The sequence below is a fragment of the Equus przewalskii genome, unplaced genomic scaffold, assembly GCF_037783145.1.
Source record: "Equus przewalskii isolate Varuska unplaced genomic scaffold, EquPr2 contig_13297, whole genome shotgun sequence".
NCBI classification, from domain to species: Eukaryota; Metazoa; Chordata; class Mammalia; order Perissodactyla; family Equidae; genus Equus; species Equus przewalskii.
The window spans coordinates 69,110-80,218 of NW_027227157.1; the positions used below are offsets into that span (position 1 = coordinate 69,110).

Consider the following 11,109-nt stretch of genomic DNA (forward strand, 5'->3'; position numbering starts at 1 on the left):
ACAAGCTATTAGTTAATATATCTGTGGCAGCACATTTTATGAGTATGAATTTTTGCATTCATTAATTATTAGTGAAATAGCTCTAAACCATGTGCAAACCAAAATTTTAGAAAATAAAATTTGTGAACTATATTTTGTAATATTTATAAAATATTTTTCAATGCTTTATCATATAGTGTAATTATAGATGTGTGTTTCCTAAGTACAACTAATTCTCAGTTCATCAAGTATGTGCAGATCTAGAATAGTTCCTTTGAATTGTAATCAGGAAGCTCATACTTCAGAGATGGCTTTAATAAATGCTTAAGCTCACTGTATCTTGTACAGTAACCAATCGCTTGTTTTTTATCGTATGGAATGGCAGAAACTCACTTTTATTCATGAAAATTATAGCTTGCTGACTAGTAAGTAAAATTAAATATTGCTCTATGTTCCCTAAATTCATACTTTATTCCAAAAAAAAAAGTAATAAAGGCAGTAGGATATTAGAGTAATAGAGTCCCAAAAAGGGCTCAAGCATATGTGGTCATCTAAATTTCCATGATAATCCAATGCCAATATAGTTCAATGGAGAGATAATTTTCAGCAAATAGTGCTGAGATAATTGGATATCCATATGGATAAATGAGCCTTAACTTTTACCGCACATCATACACAACTATTAACTTGAATTAGAGGAACTGGATCATAGTCCTAAACATAAAAATCAAACTACAAAATTTTAGTACAAAACAGAACAATATTCTGGAGTTTGTGGCAGGAATTTTTTTAGATGAAACACAGAAAGGATGGACCATCCAAAAATTGATAAGGGCCTGCCCCTGTGGCCGAGTGGTTACAGTTCCATGTACTCCGCTTAGGCAGCCTGGGTTTGCTGGTTCAGATCCCAGTCATGGACCTACTCCACTTACCAGTCACGCTGTGGAGCTGTCCCACATACAGAAAAATAGAGGAAGATTGGCACAGATGCCAGCTCAGGGCTAATCTTCTTCAAGAAAATTATTTTTTAAATGATAAAAGAAACTTCATTAATGTTAAAAACTCATGGTAAAAGTTTCCTAATGGTGAAAGACACCATTAAGAAAATGAAAATGTAAGCCACAGACTGTTGGTAAATATTTGCAGTATATGTGTTTGACAGAAAATTTGTCTGTAGAACACATGAAAAACTGTTTATACTCAAAACAAGAAGACAAACAATCTCCTTAAAGAATCAGTGAAATATTTTAGCACTTGACAAAACGAGATATACAAATCATCTATAAACACATAAAAAGATACTAAACATCATTAGTCATCAATGAAGTTCTTTTTAAAACCACAGTAAGACACCATTGCATACTAGCTAAATCGCTAAAATGAATACGACTGAAATACCAAATACTGGTGAAAATGTGGAGCAAGCGGAATGCTCATACATTTCAGATGGTAGTAAAAGGTAAAATGACTTTGAAAACAGTTTAGCTATATTTTATGAAGTTGTACAAACATTTCCCATACAACTCAACAATTCCTTTCCTAGATGTTCACCCATGAGAAATGAAATCCAATATTTTAACTTAGGAGAAAATTGTTCTTCTGGCATATGCAGTAATATAGGAAAGAGAAAAGTGTAAGGAGAGTGATGCATGTGGGTATTTTTGTCCTTGTATGAGCTTTTTGGACTTTGTTCCTTTAAAAAGTGATTTTCCTAAGGGCTGGCCTGGTGGAGCAGTGGTTAAGTTCACACATTCTGCTTTGGCAGCCCGGGGTTCGCTGGTTTGGATCTTGGGTGCGGACACGGCACCACTTGGCACGCCATACTGTGGGAGGTGTCCCACATATAAAGTGGAGGAAGATGGGCATGGATGTTAGCTCAGGGCCAGTCTTCCTCAAAAAAAACTGAAACAAACCAACAAACAAAAAAAAACAAAAAGTGATTTTCCTAGAAGAGGTGGATTCTCATCCATGAAGAGCTGTTTCCATAGACCTATCAAGGATAAATAGGAAATGGCAGAAGTGATATGGAAAGATCTTGTCTCTTAACATAGAGAAGTATTTATATATACACACAAGCTTATATAAACTTACACATAGCCAAATAAATTATGGTACAATATACATATACTTGTTAATGCATGCAGATATTCTCCTGCATTGTGACTGATGGCATTCTCATAATATTTATGTTACTAAGCCTTTGAGAATTGTAGTAATGAGGTATAATTGTCCTCTTATGTAATTGTCCCTTTGAGATTCAAGGTGAGAATTCAGTTTGTCCATAAAAAAATGGATTTCAAATTGCTGTTAATTCTGAGAAAAACAGACCCTGTATATGTGAGTCATTGTCTGGTCAGGAAAAGAAAACAGCTATTCTTGGTTTTTAAAAGAGAGAAATTAGAATGGTGACTTGTCTTAAATGTACTGGAAGGATTGCTGGGATAAAAAGGAGGAAATAGATCTTCCAGAGATTAGTAAAGAAGCCATTAAAATCAGCAGGCTAGAGGAAAACGTTTTCTCATGACTCAGCCATCCTATGGTCTTCTGTGGTCCTTGACTTGGCTGGGGTTTTGATTGAGACCTGACAGATGTGTGTCTCCCTCAGATCTGAAAGGTTGTTAATGATTGAGCTCTACCCTCTGAAGTTTGAGTTTAACGCACTCTCCTGCTACCCCATGCAGCTTAATAGCTAGACGAATATCGTGAGGGAGAGATGGTCAAGCTTTTTCGGAAGGTCTTGATTCTCTATTTAGATTTTTTTTTCCTAAGCACCATGACATTTCTGTAGGACATTTGATTCTGCCTTTCTGGTTCAGATTCCCAACCCCCCATGCTTCCTAGAATAAAGCAAATGCCCTGGTGGAAAAACTGGTCATGTCTTTTTGGTTTCTTTAGTTTTCAATTTATCAATAAATTCTTGTGTGTCCACAAAGCACTGCTGGATTCTTTGTTTTCTCAGTAATGTCCCTCTGCAAGTGCCAAACCTGAAACTCAGCCTGTTCCCAGAATCAGACAATGTGTACCGTGAAGGAAACAGCTGGTGACTGCCAGCTCACCAAGGAAGGCCTCTTTCCACTCTGAAATTTTAATAATCTAGTCCTAATTGCTTCTATTTTTCTCTGTAAAAAATAATTTTTGCAGTTAATTTTTTAAACAAAGTTATTTCATGGAATTGTTGGTCTGCAGTGATCTTCCCTAACCTACCTGAAGCAGAAGACCATGACAGACTCTCCAATGAACAATGGAAGGCAGAAGATAACGAGTGAAGGAAATAACTGTAGAACTATGATCCTGTGCCTAAGAATTATTCTTTAAAGATATAGAGGGAACAAAGTATTTTCAGACAAAAAAAGTGAAAGGAATATCTTCAGTGCATTTACAGTAAAAAAAAATCTTAAGAAGACTTCTTCATGCAGAAGGAAACCAGATGGATCTTGGAGAATGACTGTAGACTATGGAAAACTCAACCAAATAGTAGCCCTTGAAGAGATGCATGTGGCTTATGGAATATAGTATTCTATCATTTATTTGGCAAGTGTATTATTTTAGTTTGCTTTTTAATTAAAAAAAAATAAACAATTCACATTTCCATGGGATGGATAAAAGTATTTCTTTAAAGTTTTTCTTAGGGCCATGTTAACTCTACAGCTGTCTGTCATGGTATAGTTTGAAGAAATCTCTACCACCGGAACAAGCCACAGAACAGCACACCAGTACATTACATTGATAGCATCATACTAACCAACAAGATAAACAAGAGGGGGCTAACATGCTGAAGGCTTTAGTAAGAAACAAAGGAAAGATGAGATTCAGGGAACTGCCACTTGGATGATGTGTTTAGTCTTACAGTAATCAGAAACATTCCAGGGTACCCTCCCCCAAATAAAAGACAAGTTATTGCATCTTCTGTCCCCTACCAGAAGTGAGAAAGCACAGCTCTTAGAAGACGTCTTTGAAGATTTTAGAGGCAACACATTCCTCTAAATACTGCTCTGACTCTTATACTGAGCTTGATAAACAACCCTGAAGGTAATTGATTACCACTTCCTGGTGTATATAATGTTGTATAATCTCCTCCCTTTGTGTGCAGGTGAGGCCTGTGACTTGCTTCTAAGTAATACAATACGTCAAAGGTAATGGGATGTCACTCCCTTGGTTAAGTGATGTTATATAGCAAGATGAAGAATTGTGCACTTGTAATTAAATTCCAAAATCTGTTCATTTTTAGTTAATCAAATGTCAGTTTATCCTGGGTGGGCTTGGTTTAACTAGTGAAAGCCACTAAAAGAAAGACAGGGCCCTCCCTGAAGTTTTTTCCCTGTTGAGCTTCTTATCAAAGCACAACTCTGACTGACACCTGAATTGCAACCTGATGACACACTGGAGAGTCCAGAAACCTAGTTAAGTGGTGCCTGGACTGCTGCCTTGTAGAAACTGTGATATAAAAATGTGCATTCGTTTAAGGCACTTGGTAGGTGGTAATTTATTATGGAGCATAGAAAACTCATATAGCAGGTGACACAGAAGGTTGCTAGCTTTGAGTGACTCTGGGTCAGAAATTGGCTCCAGAGCTGGTCCAGGGTGCAGAGGTCAGTGATAGGAAGCAGATGCAGTGTGAAACTCATGCCACTCACAGTGTAGTAATACAGATCCATCAGTTTCTGGAGCAAAGCCATGTTATCTACAAAAAATAATTTTGTGCCTTGTGATAATTAGCCACTGTTGTGTTAAGGGTTTCTGCTAGAGTCTGGAAAGGGTTAATCATGTTGTCTGGGACCAGGGAATGCATAAGTGGATCTAATTGAGTGATATCTGGGCATGGTGGGACGAATAGGTTGTTTGACACCCAGTGATTTTAGAGAGTTAAATGTGCTTCTAAAATACATTTGTCATTTTTAAGATGGTATAGATTAATTCTGTTAATATAAGCTTGGAAAAGTTGACTACCCATATTTGGAATAAATGCAAATTAGTTCCAAGGAAGCGAATCAATGTTTCCAAGGAAAATAGTGATCATTTTATGTTAAATGAAAAAGACAGAATCCAAGTTATGTTGTTTATACATTTCAGGACACATATGTTATGCAAAGAAAAAGACAGACAAATAAAACAGCAAATATTAACAGTGGTTTTCTCTGAATGGTTGTATTTTAGCTGATTCATCTTTACCTTTGCTGTTTACTGTAATCATCATGTTTTCTAAGTCAATTTGTATATTGCCTACAATTAATATTTTAGAAGAAATTCTTGAGGTGGCCTTGATGAAGTATTGTCTCCAGCAATTTAGAAGAAATTACCTTCTTGTAAAATCCAAGATAGGAGTGCATTCAATCTAATTTCTAAGTTTGTGATATAAAAAGAAATAGTTCAGCAAAGATTCTCCAGGGTCTAAATCCCTGAGGTCATGGAGGCATACATAAACCCAACAGTTTGCTCCTAGGAGTCAGATTTAGCTTCCAAATCTCTCTCTCTCTCTCTACCTCTCTGCCTTTTTCTGAGTTTTTCTGGATTTTAAGAAATATATTCACATCACATTAAATACAATTTATTGTAGACTCCTGCTATATTTACAAACTTCTTAATATTTTCAATAACGTTTGAATTCTGAGTGGGAACCTCCTCGGTGACTATTAACACTAGGAACAGGATCTTCAGGTGAGTTGGTTTCAGGTTGGGTGACCCGTCTTGTGTTATCTTGCACTTACATGGGGGACATTGAAGTCCTGCAACTTTTGAGGCAGGGAAGACTGTTAGTCTAAATGCCATAACGTCTCCTGAGTCCATCTTCCTAAAGTCTCATATCAATGAGTTTTGATCTCTTCCCCCTTCCCTGTGGTATCATCCTGATTTTTGCTTTGAGGATATTCACCACGTGCCTAGCATAGCACAGTCACATTGAAAGTTTTTAAAGGAACAGTGTTAAATCTGAGAATGTCCTTAACATCTCAAAATCTTGTAGAAAGGAGATAAAATAATATGTGTAAAGTAATGGTGAACATAATAGATCATGAAATTTTGATTTCCTGAGTAATGTCTGTAGGTCTACCAAGAAAGTGGAAAATATTGCTGGAGTGAAAAGAGAAAGTTTCTTCACAATAGTGATTTTCATTTAAAGCTTTAGATATTGTAACTGCTGCATCAGTATACTAGAAAAGGAGGATGCTCCTGATAAAAGAAGAGAAAAATCAAATAAGCCAAGGAATAAATGAGCAAGTGTTGTTCATTATAAGCTGAGAATATGGGCATGATTGAAGAAGCTTGAGCACTAGGGAACAGCTAGTGTGAGGGTTTAGGTAAAACTTAGCAGAGACATTTAGAATTAGCTGATATGCAGAAGTCAAAGTTTTCAGAACCAATGACTGTCATAATAACCACAGAAATCAAGAGAAGAAGCTGATGTTCTCACAGGGCAAGCTAGCAGCACTGCAGGGAAGTTGGCTGTTCCTCAGCTACCGTAATCCACCTGAGTGTGATTGCAGCTTGCTAAATATCCCACAGGCACCAATCTGAGATGAGAAAAGGAGGACAAGAGAGTCATATAATAATGAGAAAGCAAGGGAAAAAAAGACAATTTATTGAAGGACAGTAAGGGGTGAATTAAGACAAACAGGGCCAAGAGGAGATCCAGGAAAGAGCTGAGACACCCTTTAATGTCCCAGACTGTACCCACTTCTTCATTACTGCCCACTTTGGCCTTTGTTCTATTTCTTAGATTTTTTTTTCAGATTTTTTAAATTTTTTTCCTTTTTCTCCCCAAAGCCCCCCAGTACATAGTTGTATATTCTTAGTTGTGGGTCCTTCTAGTTGTGGCATGTGGGATGCTGCCTCAGCGTGGCTTGATGAGCAGTGCCATGTCTGCACCCAGGATTCGAACTGACGAAACACTAGGCCGCCTGCAGTGGAGTGTGCGAACTTAACCACTCGGCCACGGGGTCGGCCCCTATTTCTTAGATATTTAAAATAATATAAGGGTTTAAAAATAATACCAATTATTCATAGCACTAAGAATTAAAAAGGGTGAGGGTGGAGAAAACTACATCTCCCAGACTCTACAATTGTCAGACTCTATGCTAAGTATATTAACATCGTTTCCTATTTTAAAACTTACACACCAATGAAATATGTATTATCATGTCATTATTGCTGATAAAAATGTTGAGACTCAGAAAATACAATTAATTCACCAAAGATAACACAGTAAATGACAAAGCCTGGAATTGAATTTAAATCTATGGTTCCAAGCCATGCTTCTTTCATTATGCTGGTCTGTCATTAGCTCTTTGTCACTTTCCTGCCCGTTCTCTTTTCTACATGTAGGAAATACATTTTCATGTGTGTCAAAAATAGCATTTAGCTGTGAAGGAGATAATAGTTTCTTTGTACATTGACTTGATCAGACAAAACTAAAATGGTGTCTTCATCTATGGGAGTAGTTCTTATAGTATCTTATTAACCTGAACATTTCAGAAAGGTGCTTGTTATTGATACGTTATTATTATAAACTTATCTTTTAAAACATTATTAAATGATTAAAGATACATCTGTGGTTATGAACTACTGTAGAATACAGATGCTTTTGTTTTCTCAAAGTAACATCTATAAATATAACAAAGATTTCATGACTCAAAATAAGATAATCACATACGTAGCTTTAATCAAAACCAATGTTTATATCACCAGAAATTTGGAGGGTGACTATGTAACCATTGACGTTTAGCACATTATCTAGCAAGAATATAGAAAACATGTTAGAGAATATGGAAGGCTGTAGAAAATATAGAAGGATTGAGCAAACCACATTATAAGTTGCTCTCCATATCAGATATTTTGAGTATTTAGTGTTATAATATGCCTAGTAAAGCTAACAGATTAAAATGTAATAATAGAAAGTTAAAAGATAATAATCAAGGAATCTAGATGAGTATATTGAGAGCATCAGTGACACTAAGTGAGATAACACTTTAGTAGGAAAGAAAACACAGGAGAGAGGGAATAGCATGTCATAAATGCAACTTGCTCATTTCACCAGGTCACTACAGTGTTTTTAGAACCTTAGGGCAATTACTGTAGCATCAGCGTAAATCAATGGAAAGCCTGAAGATATACAGGGCTATATTTCCTTCAATGTCCATATATTTTTTCAAAACTTGAAAATTCTTTTGGTGACTCATAAATGCTGCCTTTCCTATGATCCTCAATTTGAATATCATAACTCTAGAAGTATTATCACTTCTAATGCTTTACTACTCCTGATCCTTCCTTTATAAATTTTAGTGCTTAAATTATATTCATTGTTATGTTAGCGCTATTTCAAAAACAACACAGGTCCTCAGAACGATGGAACTGTGAAAGACAGATGTTTTTCTACAACAATGTAGAATACTTTTCTGTCTAATCATAAACTTAATTCAAATTCTGGCACTTAGATCGACTTCAAAACCCAACTCATCACTAACAAGCTGTGTAACCTCTAACAAGTTCCTTAACTTACATATGCCTCAGTTTCCTTATGTAAAATACGGGGCTACCTGTTTTACAATTCATAGTGGTATTTGAAGATTGAAATTAATATATTTGAATCTTTTAGCACAATGCCTGCCACATAGTAAATGTTATAAAAATTTACTATCATCATTAATATTTTTATTATCATTATTTCAGATATTCTTCAACAACAATCATGTTGTTAGCTGAAGGAAATCAGAGTACTGGAGCCACGTTAACCCTCTTGGGCTTCTCAGAATATCCAGATGTTCAGGTGCCCTGTTCCTGGCATTCTTGACCACCTACACAGTCACTTTGGTGGGGAACCTCAGCATGATCATGATCATCAGGATCAGTCCTAAACTCAACATCTCCATATATTTTTTTCTCAGTCACTTGTCCTTTGTTGATTTCTGTTATTCCATTATAGTTACACTCAAACTGTTAGAGAAGTTGGTTGTGGAAGACAGAACCATTTCTTTCATAGGATGCATCATGCAATTCTTCTTGGCTTGTATATCTGCAGTGGCAGAAACATTCATCTTGGCAGTGATGGCCTGTGACCACTTTGTGGCCATCTGTAATCCTCTGCTTTATACAGTGGCCATGTCACAGAGGCTCTGTGCCCTCCTGGTGGCTGGGTCATACCTCTGGGGTATGGCTGGCCCCTTGGTACTCCTTTGCTATGCTCTTCGGTTAAACTTTTCTGGACATAACATAATCAACCACTTTTTCTGTGAATATACTGCTCTCATTGCTGTCTCAATCTCCAATATACAAATTCCCCACCTACTGCTCTTTGGTTTTGCCACCTTCAATGAGGTGAGTATACTATGCGTCATCCTTGCTAGATACGTATTTATTTTTGAGACTGTACTTAACATCTGTTCTGCTAGCGGGCGTTGTGAGCCTTCTCCACCTGTGCCTCCTACCTTATCGCCGTCACCATCTTTCACGGGACCATCGTTTCCTTCTACTCTGTGCCCAACTCCAAAAACTCTTGGCAAATTGTCAAAGTGGCCTCTGTATTTTACACAATGGTCAACCTCATGTTGAACGCTCCGATCTATAGCTTGAGGAACAAAGATGCGAAGGATGCCTTCCAGAAATTAATTGACACAAAAGTCCTGTTTTCTGAACCAATCTCAAAAGATGTTTTTAATCTTAAAAGCAGTGGAAACAGAGTCTTCTAAAACCTACAGCACATATTCGCATGAGGTATTTTTGGTGACTGATGTCACCATATTTTGAATCGGTAAACTGAATTCCCTTGAAGTTATTTGTGTTGTATGTCACTGAAGCATTGTGTATTTTTTGGGAGATACAGATGGATATGCTATGTGATAAAAGGGGGGATGATACTCTTCTGATACTTTCATTCCTTGGGTTCTGCAAATTCTATGAATCCACAATCTTGGGCTTTCTAACAATCAGCTTATGCTGAGAAGTATATTGGGCAAGAACAGTTACATCTATTGCGTAGATGATGACACAGAGATTCAAGAAACTAGCCTAGAATTGACTGAAATGATTAATTTAAGACAGGAACTCAACTCTGTTAACTCTAAATCTAGTGTCCTTTCACTCTAGTACCTTGGAGACTATTAAAGTCATCAAGTGAAAAGTTGGTGGGAAATGTTTAAAGGAAGTAATCAACCTGACACTGCCTGAATCCACAGATCAGACTTAGCAGCACTAAAAGTGGACAACTAGTTAACACGTATGTCACAATTTGATGCAACTGGCAATAGTCACAACCACCTATGAAGAATTCTTGCCTAAAGGAAACTAAAAGAGTGAATCTAAACTAATAAAGCTTCTTGATGTACCAGTTTAAAGGAATTGGTGCAGGAACAAGTCAAATGATGACAAATAAAGCAATAAGAAAAATACAGATGGTCCAATTTTTCCAAAAAATTACCTGAACGCACATACATGTACATGAACACACCCTCAAAACTGTTACACACTACACAGAACATAATGCTACAGAATACATGGAACTGTTACATAATAAAAAAATTTTAGTTATAACAACCAAATTTGTTTGATTCTTGATTCAAACTAACTGTACAAATATATCTTTGAGACAACTGGGGAAATTTAAAGTGAGTTTGGTATTAAATTATATAACAATATGTTATTTTGTTAGATGCAATTTTGGCATGAGTGTTTATTCTAATGCTTATTTTATCGATGGTTACATTTTTTATAAACTCCTGTTAATGACTTAGTACTGTTAGCAAGTGGATGGGAAGTCAGGGACTCACTGTCCCTAAAATGTCTTTACCTTTCAGGACAAAGAACACTACACATAGTCTTGCTTTCCAGGCTGCACACAGGACTTTTGGCCAAAAATGCATTTGGGACAGGAAAGAGAAGCAGTGTAGCAATGTAGTTCTTATAGTTGATTGTCTTGACGCTTGTAACATTGGTGGAAGTACTTTTTATTTCCTTGAATGTCTTTAAAAGACAAAGTTTTAAAACTACATTGATAAACCTCTTTTGGTTTTATCATCCCAGATTATTTCAGTAGAGCTGAAATTATTTAAGGACAATTTCTTAAAGAAAATGTACCACAAAAGTACTCAACTAGTGCCATCTCATATTTTGTTGTTGTTCTAAAAAGTACCAACACAGTGGCAC

General features: G+C 36.4%; 1 pseudogene; it reads left to right on the forward strand.

Moving 5' to 3' along the window:
• The first annotated feature begins 8,659 nt into the window (after positions 1 to 8,659).
• Positions 8,660 to 9,660, forward strand: LOC103544902 (olfactory receptor 5D14-like; annotated as a pseudogene).
• Positions 9,661 to 11,109: the final 1,449 nt, after the last annotated feature.